Raw genomic sequence first — 16,532 nt, forward strand, 5'->3', positions numbered from 1 at the left:
AAACTGCACGAGCAAGAATAAATTGTATCCCTTTCAAGTTCTTAAGTTTATTCTAATAATTTTAGGCTGTAAAGTATAATCAAGAATTAACTATAGTCACACTCACAACATGACCAAATGTGGTCAAAACCCAAATGTTATGTTTTGTGCGTCACCCAGATATTCCATTAGTTGATCAGAGTATGTGATTCTATTTCACAGAAAGCCTGTCTAAAATGCTATAGTTGGTTTTTGGTGACCACACAAAGGAAGGAAGGGAAGGGAGGGCCAGTCCACGCTGAACTTTACATTGGCAGATGTTAAAGGTTTTTTCTTCTGAAAAAACAGACTGATGTGGTGACTGTAATGAACTTTTAAGTATGAAAAAGTTTTGACCACACCAAAGGATGAACATCAAAAGCCCCAAAACCACTATAAACACAATTTCTGACATGGATTCATGGCATTTAATATATATCTGGTGTCAGACAATCAAACTAATCATTTCACATACTTGCCAGGACATGTTGGTAAAAGTGGAATAACAAGATGGTGCCAAACACACAGTGGCATTTTGTGTTGTCAGTGATTTTTGAGATGTTTGTCTTGAACTAACCAAACAGGCTCAACTCCATTCTGTTACAGTATGAAATGAGGTTATGATTCATACAGCACATCAATCATATCACTGCTTAGAAATGATACAGTAAATTAAAACTGCACAAAAAAAGATATATCTAGCCTGCACATAAATAAAAGAATCCCAATTAAATGAAATATCTAAATATCACCAAAAATATGATGAGAAAATAAAATAACACAATCTAACATAGCCACTGTCAGTATCTCACATAAAATAGCCATACCACAATATAATAATAATAATAAACAAACAGAAAATGTTTTGTAATGTCAACTTAATGTGGGAGACGCTGTACAGTTTCCCACAATGGGCCATTCATCGAAAAAGACAAAAGCTTTAGTTGAAAAACAAAAGGTTTCATTCATAATGCTTGCACTCTTCTACCACTAGTTTCCTCCCCCAGTCCCAAAGGAATAACAAAATTGTTTTCCTAGCTTCACAACTGCACTCATTAATGATGACTGTCCTCCCATTATCATCCCAGAAGAAACATTTACTTTACATTTAGTTGGGGAAACCTTTAAATCAATACACAAACTCATTTATGTTAATATGATTATCTAATACACTTGATAATAGTGTTACATAACTTTGGCATTACAAAATATTACAACAAGAACCAAAATTGTGTATGAAAAGTCCCATATGAAAATGCTGTAGGGCAAAATTTACCTGTGACTGACCTCACAATATCCTTTCAGAGATCGTTATCCATCCTTCCTGGTTGGAAAATGTATATATAGTACATCTAAACATATAACTAGCAATTTGATATGTATAACACAGCATCGCGACATATAATATATCAAATGAATATCAGCTTTTCACCACTTTTTACATTTTAGGCCACCCTGGCTACTGTATTTATTGTAAGTGTTCATTTGCATGAACTAAAAAAAGCCTTTTATAACCCGCTTCTCACAGCAAGGTGAGAAAGAAGGGAATGGAAGCAGGTACATCATGTAAATGATCACATATAAACCACAGAACAATGACCCAAACACAGAATTTACATATACATTCATCTGAAATACATCAGAAAAAAGGAACATCCGGGTGATTCAGAGGTCTGCTGGCTGACTATTCCTGCTTTACTTGATCTACTTCCTGAATGACATCATCTTCGCTGAGTGACACCTCCTGGACAGCGAGGCTGGCTTTACTCACTCTGTCATGTGATTACCACACACAGGCACTGTAGTCATTTTATGACATCAGAGGACAAAAAGGCTCCTTATGCATTGTGTCTGACTAAACCTACATCTGCTCCACCAATACTACCCCAGCTATGAATGGAAAATAGGTCACTATTGGAATTTATTGCTTTCTTCTTCACCACTTTTCATTGCCTGTACAGTATATATGAATCCTAATATCTTTTTAGCAATTTCCTGCATTCATATCCTCTCAAGGTATCATTTTTCATTGCGTGAAACAGCACAGCTCATGGCATTTAAAAACAAATCTGTGCAAAGTGAACAGACTACTTTATGGCATAACATACAGCTTGACTAAATCAGTGCAATGTCAAAGCCTGCTAGGAAAAAGCCAAACTTTTATTATCTGATGTCTTCCATACACAGCGTAGTGCTTAAAGTATTGTACATTATTATCATTCAGTAACAACGGAGCGCTCTAGGATTCCCTCATAACTGACAGAAAGCCTGAATGAAGCCACTAAATGTTTAAAACAGAGCAGTCGCACCTGTCAGCTACAGCTCTCAAGCGTACAGTTCCTCTAAGCCTGTAAAACAAACCCTCGAGCTTACAAAGGGAACTTCTTATAAAGCTTCATGCAGCGTCTGTGTACTTACAGTGGCTGTCTGGCAGACATCTGTGATCTGGTTGTGAGCAGCTGTAAGGTGTATCTCTTGCTGACAATCATGCAGGTTTCTCCAGGTGATTCTGAAACAATGACATCATGCCTATCAGCACACACCTGTTTCCTCAGGAAGCTCCTCCCTCCTTCCTGCTTTTAAAGGGATAGGCAGGGTACCGCTAAAAACCATGTGACGGCTCATAAAGAACATTCATCTGTTTGGACAGACTCGGTCATGTGAGCTGATGCCAAACACTGCGACAAATATGACCTTCCTCAGATAGCAAATACGACTTAAGACTGTTAACAGAGACTGAATACAGAGTCAGTCAGCCAGATACAAACAAGCGTGACCATGTCCTGAGGGTGTTTTGGGTTGCATTAGCTTTACCTCAGGATTAATTATTTAAAAATATAAAAATCAGCTGACATGTTCTTAAATGACAAACTCTAAATAGATTTTTAAAAACACTGGCTTTTATACGATTAATACGGGCCATTTAGTAGGTCCTCGTGTTTGCGAGATTAACCCCCGAAATGTCATTTAAAATTAGCAATTGAAATGTCATTCATAGCCAGAAACATCAATGAATGCCATATGGGATATTTTTCTGCTGTAATCCTCTTTGACATGATAAAGTGGCGGTGTTGCCTGGACGGACAGTGAATGGGCGAATGGGTCTAATTTCATCACTAATTTGTCTTGAAAATCTGTTATTAAGTGCTAAGCCTCTCTCAAAGGTCTGCTAATTGGACGTAATTAAAAGCAAAGCACTTAAACATTAGGAACCTGTCATCTGTAATCTTAATCTGACTGCCATTCACATTAAGACATTCATCAACCTGAAGGCAAAATATAGCAGGTAAAATGCATTAAAATAAATACATGAATACAAATTTAATTTATTCATTCATTTTCTTTTCGGCTTAGTCCCTTTATTAATCCGGGGTTGCCGCAGCGGAATGAACCGCTAACTTATCCAGCACGTTTTTACGCAGCAGATGCCCTTCCAGCCACAACCCATCTCTGGGAAACATCCACACACACTCATACACACAAACATTACGGACAATTTAGCCTACCCACTTCACCTGTACCTCATGTCTTTGGACTGTGGGGGAACTGGAGCACCTGGAGGAAACCCACGTGAACGCAGGGAGGACATGCAAACTCCACACAGAAATGCCAACTGACCCAGCCGAGGCTCGAACCAGCGACCTTCTTGCTGTGAGGCGACAGCATTACATACTGCACTACTGCGTCACTCACAAATTTAATTTCCACCAATTATTTGGCTTTATTGTGGTTTTCATATTAGTGTTGGCATTTCATATTTCATAATAGTGTCAAGCCTATCGATGTTGTGCGCTTTCCAATTAATCATAAAATACACAACAAAATCGTTCAGAAAGCAGCAGTCAAGAAAGCATCATTGTGCTGTGGATATGTTTACATAAGCATTGCAATTTGGAACCTAAAGCCAAGTTGTATTTATTGATAGAATCAACAGAACAGAACAGACAACTTTACTAATGGCCGCGAACATTTTGCATGCTGCTTATCCGCCTTGTGCTTAAACCTCAAAATTTTGCCATTACGCTATCTGCGTCTGCAGCAGACATGGGACGTTAACCGTTTTCAAGGTATACCGTCGTTTGGAAAAGTCAAGGTTTTAAAATGTTCCTTTCCTAAGGTACGTGTAAGGTTTTTTATTTACGTTCTTTAGGTTTTTTCTAGGACAACAGTAACAGTTTCTAACAGCAAAGATATCCAAAGATGCCATTTTAAATAGTAAAGAAATCAGTGTTTTTGAAACTAATAAACACAGCAGAAGTCAATGATTCATTTGAATTAATTAGCTTGACATGTTTACTGCTCCAAAATATTATAAATGTTTCTCAAAATAAAGTATATTGTGTTGAAAGGGGGGAAAAGTTGTTGTTTTTTACCCAGACATTCAAAAAAAGAATACTTTTTGGAGCAATAATCACAATACCCAGACACCGTGATATTTTTATCCAAGGTTATCTTACTGTCAGAATCTTATACCAGCCAATGCCTTGTCTGTGGTTGAAAAAAAGACAACTCTGAGCGGAAAAAGATGCAACTGACTTTTCAGCTCAGAGTTGCTTTTCAGTCACATCTTTTTCATTCTCCAATCAAATGAAAACAGAGGGGGGGTTTCTGTTGAGGTGACAAGACGACTACACTGACTTTTAATGATGGAGGATAGATTAGTAAAGTCTTGAATACCACAATATTATTAAACATTACAATTATAACAATACCAACAGCAGTGCTCATGCACAATTCGCAGCTGATTCAGTCAGTGCCTAGTGACATAAAAAGCGCATGGCACTTATGTTTTTCTTGTCATCAAAAAAGGCAACTTGGTGCACCTCGCATTCTTTGAATGGAAAAGCGAGTTTGATGTAATCTGCCTTATAATATTAATAAAGTGTCATTTTTAATTTTTACAATTACTGCTATAAAATAGCTCTTCAATGTCAGCCCCTTTTGTTGAGTATAAATACAATTTAGACTATATTTCATCCACAATACATATCAGTAGCAACCTAGGTTACTCTGGTGGCATAAAGATAGCTCACTCACCCCTTGCTAAAATAAACCTCCTCAATACCACTCGAGTTGAAAAGATTGTCATTTAACAAGAAATTCACTCAATTTAATGAAACTTTTTTTTTTACAACTGAAGTATGATTATTTTGCATTTGTGTATTTCAGAGTACATCACACACAGAATAAGAAAGAGAGAGAGAGAGAGAGAGAGAGAGAGAGAGAGAGAGAGAGAGAGAGAGAGAACAGTTACTGACAGGAGCTATGGGAGATTCAAAGTAGAGCTCATTAATATTCATGAATTTTCCAAATATGGTCAATACCAACCATCTCATACTAGGACCAATAGGATGTATGCAGAAGTAGGAAGAAGGTCTTTTAATTTAACAGTAACCTGGTCAAATCCTTCCGGTGAACTGTATGCGGTTACAAAGTCAGCACATTTAAGGTCTGTTTTGTTAAAAAATCTCTGCCTGAGTGATATACAGTATGATATAAAGTGAGTCTCAGAATGTACAAGAAGCACTGCATTAAATGCCATGCCTTTAAAATATGGACATTTCTTTTACCTCAGTATTTTCAATGGAGTGTCTGCGCTAGTCTGCTGATCTTGACGGCACGTGCGTGTAAAAAGTTTTTATTTTTTCTAATTTTACGCTTGAACAACCAAATAAATGCTGAAGTCTATTTAACTGGTTATATTTTAATTACATTAAAACATCGATGCTGTAAATAGAACTGTATAAAATAAAAAAATAAAAATAAATCACATAAACCATTCAGCGGAAGTTTATCGGTATGGGAAGAAACACTAGCTGTGCATATACCCTATTCTGAAAGTTGTTAAGGGAATTGTAATCTGGCGAATTTTTTAACTTACCTAAGCCACACACTTTTGTTTAGATATCTGAGAACAATTTAACATATTGTATTAATGCATTCTATGACACCTTTATTTATATTTGAAGTTTATCAGTACCAGAAACCTCTTAGCAGAACATTACATTGCAAAATAAAAACAAAATTGCATAAACTATCTAAGATTCCAGGATTAATCCCAAATAAAGGATTATTAAACATAAATTCTATGAATAAATCTTAATTTGACACTACAATTAAATGTATGTAATGTCTAGGAATGAATAAAGTTTCATCATTGGCAGATCGATTCAAACTGGCATCAATAGTTATCCTCATGGCTGACCTGTTTACATTGTCACTGTGTAACAAAGCTGTCCCCAAGCAGAGGCTTGTGGGGGTTAAATTTGGACTGCTCAACTGCGCCCGTCAATATGTGCGTCGCGTCTCCTCGGGTGGTCAGTAGTACACACACGGTGCCACTGGCACACGCAAGAAGCCATTCACAAATGTGTGCTGTGCTCCCATGGGAATTCTGGGGGAGGGTTAAAAATAGTTTGGTGCTCCAAATTAGGCGCCTTTCTGAGAATTTCTTTCACTCAGCTTGTTTCCACACTTGAAATTGGCCGCTAAAGCATCTCGATTCTTTATCATCTATAAACACCGTGGCCTCAACCATGAAATTATTATGCCTAAGATAAGAATGTAGATATTGTGTTCTTCCATTTAAAGCCTGTCTGGGTCAAAATGATTTGGGTTATGCTGTTCTTTTCGCATCAGCAAGAGAGTACAGTAGTTTTTAGATAAGTAAGGTCTCTGTGACTCCCTCATTTTTAGGTGGTTTAGGCATTTAGGGTGTAGACTTCCTTTACGGCAGCCCACAACTCCAAATATTCGTGGCTGTGAAGAAATTTCATGGTTTTTAAGGAATGTCTGTGACTCAAGCTTTTTCAATAATACACAGAGATATTTAAGCAGAAACAGATGGGAGGGAGAGAGAGAGAAAGAATAGGAGGGAGTAAAATAGAAATAAAAAATCCTATTCAGTGACTCACAGGCTCTTAGAAACAAGGTCAAACAGTTTTTCTAATAAATTGAGTCTTTTTACCTCCTGACATCAAGATTATGCCTGGTAAACATCATAAGTTCCCCAAGCGACCTATAGGAGGTCAAGTCAGGGCTTAAACACACTGTGTAATGACCCTGTGAGTCAAATGCACTGTCAGCTTCAATTAATATTCAGTTCGGTGCCTCCAAATCCAATTATTTGTTAAAGCTACTGTGGATATTTTCTATGGGAACAGCAAATAGTTCATATGCACCCCACAATGAGGCATTAAATAAACCAGCCAGCAGATTAAAATCGCAGGGCCTCCCTTAATTATGTCTGAGAGAGAAAACGTAGAAGTCTCTTGTGGTTTGACACCAGTCTTTTAAGGTCAGTTAATATCCAACAGGTTTTAACAGTAACTGAGCTTAAGTCATTTTAGGAAGTAGCTATTAAAAAATAAAACTAAACGCAGTAATGATAGGAAATTAGCTTACAGGGGAAGCAATCAGCTGAAATGTTTACACCTTTACATTTGTGGGAGGATCATATGTATTTCTCAGTAGTAATGTGTACTAAAATATTGCTGCAAGTGTTGTCATGCAAATACAAGACAGGAGATTTCAAACTAGAGATGACTCTGGATCCATGGAAATGTTTGGAGAAAAAGCATACAGAATATATCATTTAATTAATAAAATAAATACACATTTTATTCATACAAATGTACACACATTAGTAAATGAAAACACAAATAAAGAAAATGTAAAACAATCTAATTATAATAATTATTTAATAATAATTAGTGAATAAGATTAATTGTACTTAACTAAATTATGTTATAAAAATGAATACAAATAAGACTAGCATTGAAAAGTTCATTTGCAAAATGATTAATAATAATAATAATAATAATAAAATTTCATAAAAACTGTGTTATCCGTTTCTTGCAAATAAACTTTTCATTTCTTGAGTACCGAATCAGGATAATAGGAAGCATTTACGTGACATTTAACTCAAATAAATAAAAAACCTGAAAACTCTGAATGCATTTTAGCCATTCAATAAAAAAAAAACAGGTTTAAAACCGAACGTTTTGAAAACAATTTAATTTACAATACAATTCAGTATTTGTAGACTGTATCTTCACCATAGACTGTTAAAGATATGGACGTAGTATTCGTTATGTCACTCATAGATTTCTGAAGAACGCAAAAGAAGCTACAAGTAGGTGTGGTCAACCATTGCCATTTTGTTCACACACACCATCGCACTAACCGGGGGATACTGAACAAGGGAAAAGAGGCAGAACGAAAGCGGAGCTACAGACACCTGCTTGCATATTGCTTAGACAGGCTTTTCTTTGGGAGAAATGCTTAATACTTTACTACCTGTGACTCGTTTGTGTTCTGACCACGTGTGCTTGGTTGTACACTATATTGATATAGTGTTTAGACTTTTAAAAGTACTGTTGTAATACATTGAGCCACTAAGCATTGTTCTTATAATGTTTTTCTACAGGAGGAAAACGCAAACTACTCCTGTGTTAGTAAATGCAACCCTATTTATGAAATCCAGGCATAACGCTGTATGACAATGTTTCAGATGACTGTTCTATAGCCTACAGCTAATCAATCTTTCAGATTCTGGAGTGCATTCAAGTTTTAAAGAAAATTTTAAATGATAAATGATCTTAAATAAAACAAATTCATTTGTAGATATGGTATACAAGTATAAAATTTCACTCACCTGGGAAATGGAGGCCACATGAATGGTTTGTGAGCACAATTAAGTGCACACTGCATGCCATATCATCTGATAATTGTAGGAAATAATTCCAAAAAACAAATGACTGTGTAAAGCTACATAAAACAAAACATACGATGTACATGCCAAGTTCAGCAGCTAATCAGCTGGAATCAGCTGAGGTGAAGTGACAAGACCTAGCTGTCACTCAAGTGGCCCCGCCCTTAATTATGCAGACTTAATATAAACGAAACGATATAACTCAAACCAAATGAGTTATAAAAAAAATCACCCCCCTCACAGTTGTCATAAAGGGTAATATTAGCTATATGAACCAAAATAGTTCTTTGTACCAGGCTGTAAACACCTTTTGTTCGGCTGTAAAGCTGACCATTTTAACAGTGGGCTCAATAGAAATTAGCTCTATTATGGAGCCAGGATTATCGGAATTTCCATGAATTGCATTTTCATTTACTTCTGTATTAGCTTCACGAGGGAGAGCGGGAGGTTGCTGCTTGATCTTCACAGACACATACATCAGTACATCTATTACATTATAATTCAAAACATAACAAAACTTGAATAATACTGCAGCAATCTGTTTTGTTTCCACATCCTGCTTGTGCCATTTGAAAATGAATGCCACAGGGTTTATCTTTTAATAAAACTGCATTCAAGGATGGTTAAGTATTGCTTAAGCATTCATATTCACTCTATCCATGTTTACTAAAAGAACGCTGCAGGTTTAAAGTTATTTAAAAGATTAAGTGTAAAGTAAAACCAAAAGGCTGTTACATAATAAAAGATCCAGACAGTCACACGGGTTACATGTTACTATCAGCTGCAGGCCAGCAGACAGAACTTAATGAGAAACAGGAAGGTGCGTGTGTTTTTGAGCAGCACTCAAAAAGAGAGCTAGACCTCTGAAAGCATTACTCTTTCTCCATTTTTCTGTCTAAAAGCATTTCTACAAATACAGTTAAAGGCAATCTGGACAAAAACTCAAGCATAAAGTCGTTTGCTATCAACTGATAAAGAAGCAGTGGCACCAAATCACATTTGGACCGTTAAACCACACTTGTTGGTTTGATATTTATATTGTCATGCATTCATTTTCCTTCAGCTTAGTCCCTTTATTAATCAGGGGTTGCCACAATGGAATGAACCGGCAACTTATCCAGCATATGTTTTAACGCAGCGGATGCCCTTACAGCCGCAACCCAACACTGGGAAATGTCCATACACACTTGCATTCACACACATTCACTATGAACAATATAGTTTATCCAATTCACCTATAGCACATGTCTTTGGACTGTGTGGGAAACCGGAGCACCCCCAGGAAACCCACGCAAACACAGGGACAGCATGGAAACTCCACACAGAAATTCCAATTGGCCCAGCCGGGGCTTGAACTAGCGACCTTCTTGCTGTGAGGCGATCGTTCTACCCACCGTGCCACCGTGACGCCATTTTATATTGTCAAAATGCACAAATTTAATGTTTCAAATAATTTTTGTGGATGTAAAATATAAATATATTTGTGATTTTTTGGTTCGAAAGTCTCCTCTCATCATTCATCTATAAATAATAACTGTCCACTGCTAACTGACCAAAGCTAAAGAAACATGACAAATACGACATCAGTGTCTGCTTGCATACATGTTAATATTCATTTATTAAATGTTGTATGGCATGCACATGATAAATTATATACTGATGTTTACCCACTCCGTTTAAAATTTTAGTCTGTAATAAACTATTTGTGCAAGTCTATTTCTGTTAGTATACTGTGTGGTACTAACAGGCAATGACAGTCCAAATGTGATTGATTATTTGCACTGTTTTGCTGTGGGAATCACAGTCTCATTAACAGTATCAATCTCATTAAAAAATTTTCACTGTCCAAGTTTTATTGGGCTCGAATACTAAATTGTTTTATAATTTAAATGATTTAAAACTTACACCTGCCAGATGGGTACACCCTGGTGGTTTGAAGGATAATAGCAAAGTAAGGATTTGACAAAATGACAATTGATCAGTATTTTGCCGTTGCCCTGTAATGTTTTAAAATAGTATTTTATTTACTGTAAATTTTGTTAAATTTCATGTAAATTTGTCATTTCATTTGTTGGACGCCAGGAAGAGTAGCCACTATGTTGGTGGTGGCTAATGAGGATGTAGAGAAACACAAATATCTCATGTAAACTGTTGTGGGTCTTCTGTAAGTCATAGTAGATAAAATGTTTAACAGTAATTGTTTTTGTTTTGTTGCACCAGTTTTTGTGGCTAATTCATATGAAATACAAATGAGTTCAATCATATGAAAATGTGCAATTTTAAAAAGTGGCACCCAACCCTGCCACTAAACCCAACTGTCATTGGGGGATAAGCAAATTGTACAAATGAAATTTAGCCACTAAAAAGTTATGAATTGCAATGAGATTGTGTTGGAGTAACTCATTCCATCTGTCCAAGTAATGAACTCTTATCCTCTAGAAGGATATATAGAATTCCCTGATGTAAGTGGAACAGAAATTTAAAAATATTTTATTCCAGTGTCAATCAAACTGTTGTTAAATACTGATTAGCAATGATTTCACTTCTATATATCTGTGTTTGTTTGTTTATTTTAGCATTGCAGCAGCATTAGCTATATTCATGACAACATCACTGATTTATATTCAGTATACAATTTCAAATCATTACAGTTTCTTAAAAAATAAGCATTATACAAGACCATGCATTAAAACAACAACAATGATAAATTTTCAATTTTCAAAACTTTCAATTTAGTAAATGATAAAAAAATTTTAAAATCCAGTACACACCTTTTTAAATATTTCCTTCAAAAACATTCTCTAATATTGTTTTAACATATACACATTTTAATGAAATTTATATAAGAATATTTTTACTGTAAAAAATTATATGCATTTATATATGTATGAGTAGTCAATGTGTATGTTTTTGAAATAATACCTATCGAGTCCACTACAATTTTACCTTTCAGGGACAACAAAATACATTTAATTTATTTCATAAAAAGAATACTTATCAGTTTCATTTAATATGTAAGAGACTACAGTGTAAAATATTCTACCTTACATTTACAGTAAATTACTGACTAATAATTGCATTACTTTCACTGTAAGGTACTGTATGTACATTTACAGTAAATTACTGTAAGGTAGTACATAATAACAATAATTCTGTAAATATGTCTAAATATCAAAAAAGTGCTTGTACTAGCATGAAGGTGCATCTGTATTAATTTCTATGTTGAATAAAATAAAGAGTGTTGGAAATCCTATAACTAACGTGCAAAAATATAGCCTTTTTTAACAGTAATTTTCTGTAATTATGATGCCTGCCTTAATTTCACAATAAATTCTGAATACAAAAAAAAAATTTGTTAAATCCTGTAAAGTGATACTTATGTAGTTTACTGTGGAAAAATTACAGTAACATATTGTGAAATTCTGGGAATATTTTACAGTGTAAGGTTGGGCGATATAGCAAAAATAATTATCACAATATAAAGTTTTATATCATTCAGTATAAAAATTGTTGTATTTTTTTTACCAACACATTTAGAAATAAAGTCCAGTAGATTTTCTTTAATTTAACCACTTTATTTTAATTTAACAACATTACTGAGACATAACTGTAAGACTCTTAAACTTGATAAATAAAATGTTACAAATAGTGTGCAATGGCAGGCAAACTATAAATTAGATCAACATCTGTAAGATGTCAGTAATAATGAAAGAGTAAACCTCAAACTCTCCAAACAATGATAATTATGATAATCAAATATGAGCTTTCAACTAAAGGAACCAAACATCATTATTCAAATACCTATTGCAACATACCAAGCAATTTTTTATTAATATTAAAAATGGTATACCATCAATAAATAGTGATACCATCTTATCATCCAGCCCTGTAAGAGACTACAAAACAGGAGAAGCTTTATGCATTTAAACGGCAATCTGCTGTTCAATTGTGTTCAGCATTGACAGACTACAGCTTGTTTGTGTGTCTTCTCCAAAGAGTGCATTCACCATCACCCAAATAGCAGCGCATGTGAGCTGAGAGTGCAATTCTGCAGCCAGACTCTATACTGGAAACTCTGTGAAGCAGGAAAACTGCTCTCACAAGGAAAAGACCTTGGCTGATATCAAATGAAGACAGAGTTTTGATTTACACATGAATGTCACCCTCTCAGCGCAAATGCTCCTCTACCTTGAGAAGTTTGATAAAAGTTACCCTCAAGGGCTTTTCTGCCCCTTCCTGTCGTAAGCCCTTAAAAGCATGTTGTGAAATTTACAGGAATCCCATACACCCCCCAACCAATTAGCCCGAGCGAAGGCTCTGTCTGCTGATGAATACAGCAGAGCGCAGGCCCGCGAGGACTGACCATCAGTATGTTAATTTATTCATTTCTAAATTTTACATAACAATCAGTAGCCTTCTTTCGCATGCATGCCAGGGCTCTTATTTACTTTTCACAGAGCGATTGTTAAAGAGGGGGCGACGAGAGAGCATAAAGAGAAGGTTTGGATGGAGGGGTGTCTATTTTGATCACTCCTTTTCCCTGTATTAATAGACATGCCGTCACCTTGTTTATGTAACACATCGTCACACTGAAAACTGATTTTTTTGCACACATCAGTGATCCATCTCATTAAGGTCCAATCATTCTGTTCATTTTAGAAAGAAAAACAACTCTGTTTATGAACGCTATTATGATTTTATGATCTTGCCATTTTCACCGACAGAAATAAACCGATCTCAATGTGTCTCCAGACCAAACTAAAACAAAAAGTACTTTGTAGAAAGATAGACAGACACACTCTCAGAAACCCTAACCCTAAAGGTACAGTATAAGGTACCTTTTCAAAAGATTCATATTTGCTCCCAAAGAGTCCACAGTGGTACCTCAAAGGTGCATATTAGTGCCCAAATGTACCCAAAAAGTACCTTTGAGGTACCATTATGAACCTTTCAATTACAAATATGTACCTTTTGAAAAGGTACTGCCCCAGTGACAGCTCCTGTACCTTTATTTCTGAGAGTGCAGACAGACAGACAGACAGACAGACAGAAAGACAGATAAATAGATAGAGCCCACAACACACACCTCAAATACTGTTTTACTTTTTTAAAACCTTTTATTATTATCATCATTTATTATTCATTTGCTCTTTTTTTTATTAATTGTTTTCTGGACTGCATTTTAATTATTTAGATAAATTTTAGTAATCCATAACATGTCAAATTAATTAAATCATGCCATCAATAAACATTTTTGGAACCTTTTAACAAACAGGTTTAAATTTTTATCAAACTCTATCAAACTTTATAAATGCATTTAATTATTCTTTATTTATTTATTTAATTAATTTAGTCATTTTAAACATGCCTTGCATATTAAAGATATCTCAGGCAGAGACAAAAAAATTATTTATTTTTTTGACTTTTACTAGTTCCTGAAGATTTCCAAATCTTTATGAATAATTCTCAGAAATAAAGGTACATAAAGATATCACTGAGGTGGTACCTTTTCAAAAGGTACAGTTTTGTACTTTTAAAGAATAAATAAATATGTACACTTTAGGTACTAATCTTCCTTTATGGTATCAATATGGATCCTTTGTGTACTAGCAGGTACCTTTTGAAAAGATCCAACCCCAGTGGCAGCTTTATTTCTGAGAGTGCATTATGACAGACAGACACTGAAGAACACCTGAATGACCCACACATCACTCTCTGCGCTTCTCACCTGCACAGCCCCTGAAACACCACCAGATGACATTGGCAGCTAGAGGACAATCAAGTGTATTGAAAAGATGAGAAAGCACTACGTCACCGCAAATGGTGAGAAGCACGCGTTCATGTGCTGGCTAAGTTAATACGCACGAGACGTTGACATGAATAAACCACCACCAAAAATACGACGTATTCCTTTTCTATCCAGGCTGCAAGAAATCGCCAAAAAATTAAAAACCCTAAAATGCATGCGTGCTTTGTCATATATGACAGAACTGACGCATGCATCGAGCCTCAGCCATGTGGTTTATTCTACTACGTGGCGAACTTCTAGATGCGCAGCGTTGTGTTCGCCACAGTGAATAGTGTGCACAGCCTCGTCAGCACATTACAGCTTGTGAGATGTCGCGTCTCCTTCGCATATGCCTGGATTACAACACAGCCCTCTCGGAGAAGCGCAGTGAATGAAGAAAAGGCCAGTCCGAAATACGCCGTGCTGCGTAAATGACTGAACGCATCCCATTCTGACAGTGATGCATCCCTGTGTTTGTTTACTAGATCAGCACATGCCTGTGGAAGAGCAGCTACGTCTTAACTTCCCAACTCAGACAGCGAAACGTCTTTTCTTGGCTTTTACGCCTCGGAGAAGCCGACATTGCTCGCTTCGATAAAATGGTGAAAGGTGGTTTTCTTACCTTGTACAGTGCATCCTCCTCCTGGCTGGTGGGCAGGGAAAATCTCTTATTTTCTGAAGCTAAACCTTAAACATCCCTCAGCGTCACTGTGTGCTGCAGCCAAGGCAACCAACTCTCGCGATGCTTGGCGTCTCAGGTGTCAAAGTAGTGCGATTTGGATTTTGTTCAGAAAAAGGGATGAGAACCTAAAACCTTAAAGGTCTTCCTTAACGGGTCCATTTACAATTATATTAATGCTATCATTATTACATTTACCTCTCTCAAGAAGTATATAAAAATTACATATGTGAAAAACCATGGGAAAATACTAATATGAATGTTTGCAGACTAGACCACAATGGCTTTTCGTACACCTTCTATGAAATTAAATAATAAAAGCACTCTTATTAATTTCCAACACTCTTAGAAATAAACAATCTTTACTGTCATAAATTATTCTGTGAAAAACATTTAATATTTATGCAATATTTTCATTCCACGAAGGGTTCTTTATAGTGGAAAATGGTCTTTCATATCATTAAAATATTCTTCACAGCCTAAAAAATGAATCTCTGAAGAACGTTCCATTTAAAGGTTCTTCAGGGAATTAAATAAGTTTCTACAAACTGAAATTAGAAAAAGTTAGTACAGTATGGAAAATGCAAATAAAATAATAAAGTAGTGATTTCTAAATTTACTTAGACTTGTATTTTATTGCAGATGATACAACAAACATTTAATGTGTTCCTCGTGATTTAGAATTTTTCCCCAAAATAAACACGTATTCCAATTTTGGTTCCTGCAACACATTTCAAAAAAAGTTGGAACAGTAAAGCATTTACCACTTTGTAATGTTGCCATTCCTATTCACAAAACTTAAATGACGTTTAGGGACTGAAGACACAGAGTGATGAAGTGCTTCAGGTGTAGTTTTGTTCCTTTTTTCCTGCAAACAAGTCTTAAGTTGGGCAACAGTATGGGGTCTTCGTTGTCGCATTTTGCGCTTCAAAATGCACCAAACATTCCCTATCGCAGACAGGTCAGGACAGCAGACAAGCCAGTCATGTACTTGTATCCTCTTCCTCCGCAGCCAGGACTTTGTAATGTGTGCAGAATGTGGTTTTGCATTGTCTTGTTGAAATATTCATGGGCATCCCTGGAAAACAAGGCAACATATTGTGCTCCAAAATCTCTACAATATGTACTTTTCAGCATTAATGACGCCATCACAGAAGTCAAATTTACCTTTGCCAAAGGCACTGAGACAACCTCATACTATGATGGACCCTGGCTTTTGGACTTGTTGCTGGTAACAGTCTAGATGATTCTTTTCTTCTTTGGTCCAGAGCCTACGGCATCCATTTCTCCTAAAAATTAACTGAAAAACTGATTCATCTGACCACAGTACATGT

The 16,532-nt window shown here is 35.8% G+C and overlaps 1 protein-coding gene across 2 annotated transcripts in view; it reads right to left on the reverse strand.

The window, feature by feature from the left end:
• Positions 1 to 15,244, reverse strand: part of usp54a (ubiquitin specific peptidase 54a) — an 89,462-nt gene extending 74,218 nt beyond the window's left edge. Inside the window, exons 1-2 of one of the 2 annotated variants that reach the window (XM_056470463.1) lie at positions 15,142 to 15,242; positions 2,437 to 2,527 (exon numbers count right to left, since the gene is read on the reverse strand). The gene's annotated coding sequence lies outside the window, so the exon portion shown is untranslated. Of the gene's footprint in view, positions 1 to 2,436; positions 2,528 to 15,141 lie in introns of both variants that reach the window. The other variant, XM_056470464.1, reaches the window with a different exon arrangement.
• Between the last annotated feature and the right edge of the window lie 1,288 nt (positions 15,245 to 16,532).

The sequence above is a fragment of the Danio aesculapii genome, chromosome 13, assembly GCF_903798145.1.
Source record: "Danio aesculapii chromosome 13, fDanAes4.1, whole genome shotgun sequence".
NCBI lineage: Eukaryota > Metazoa > Chordata > Actinopteri > Cypriniformes > Danionidae > Danio > Danio aesculapii.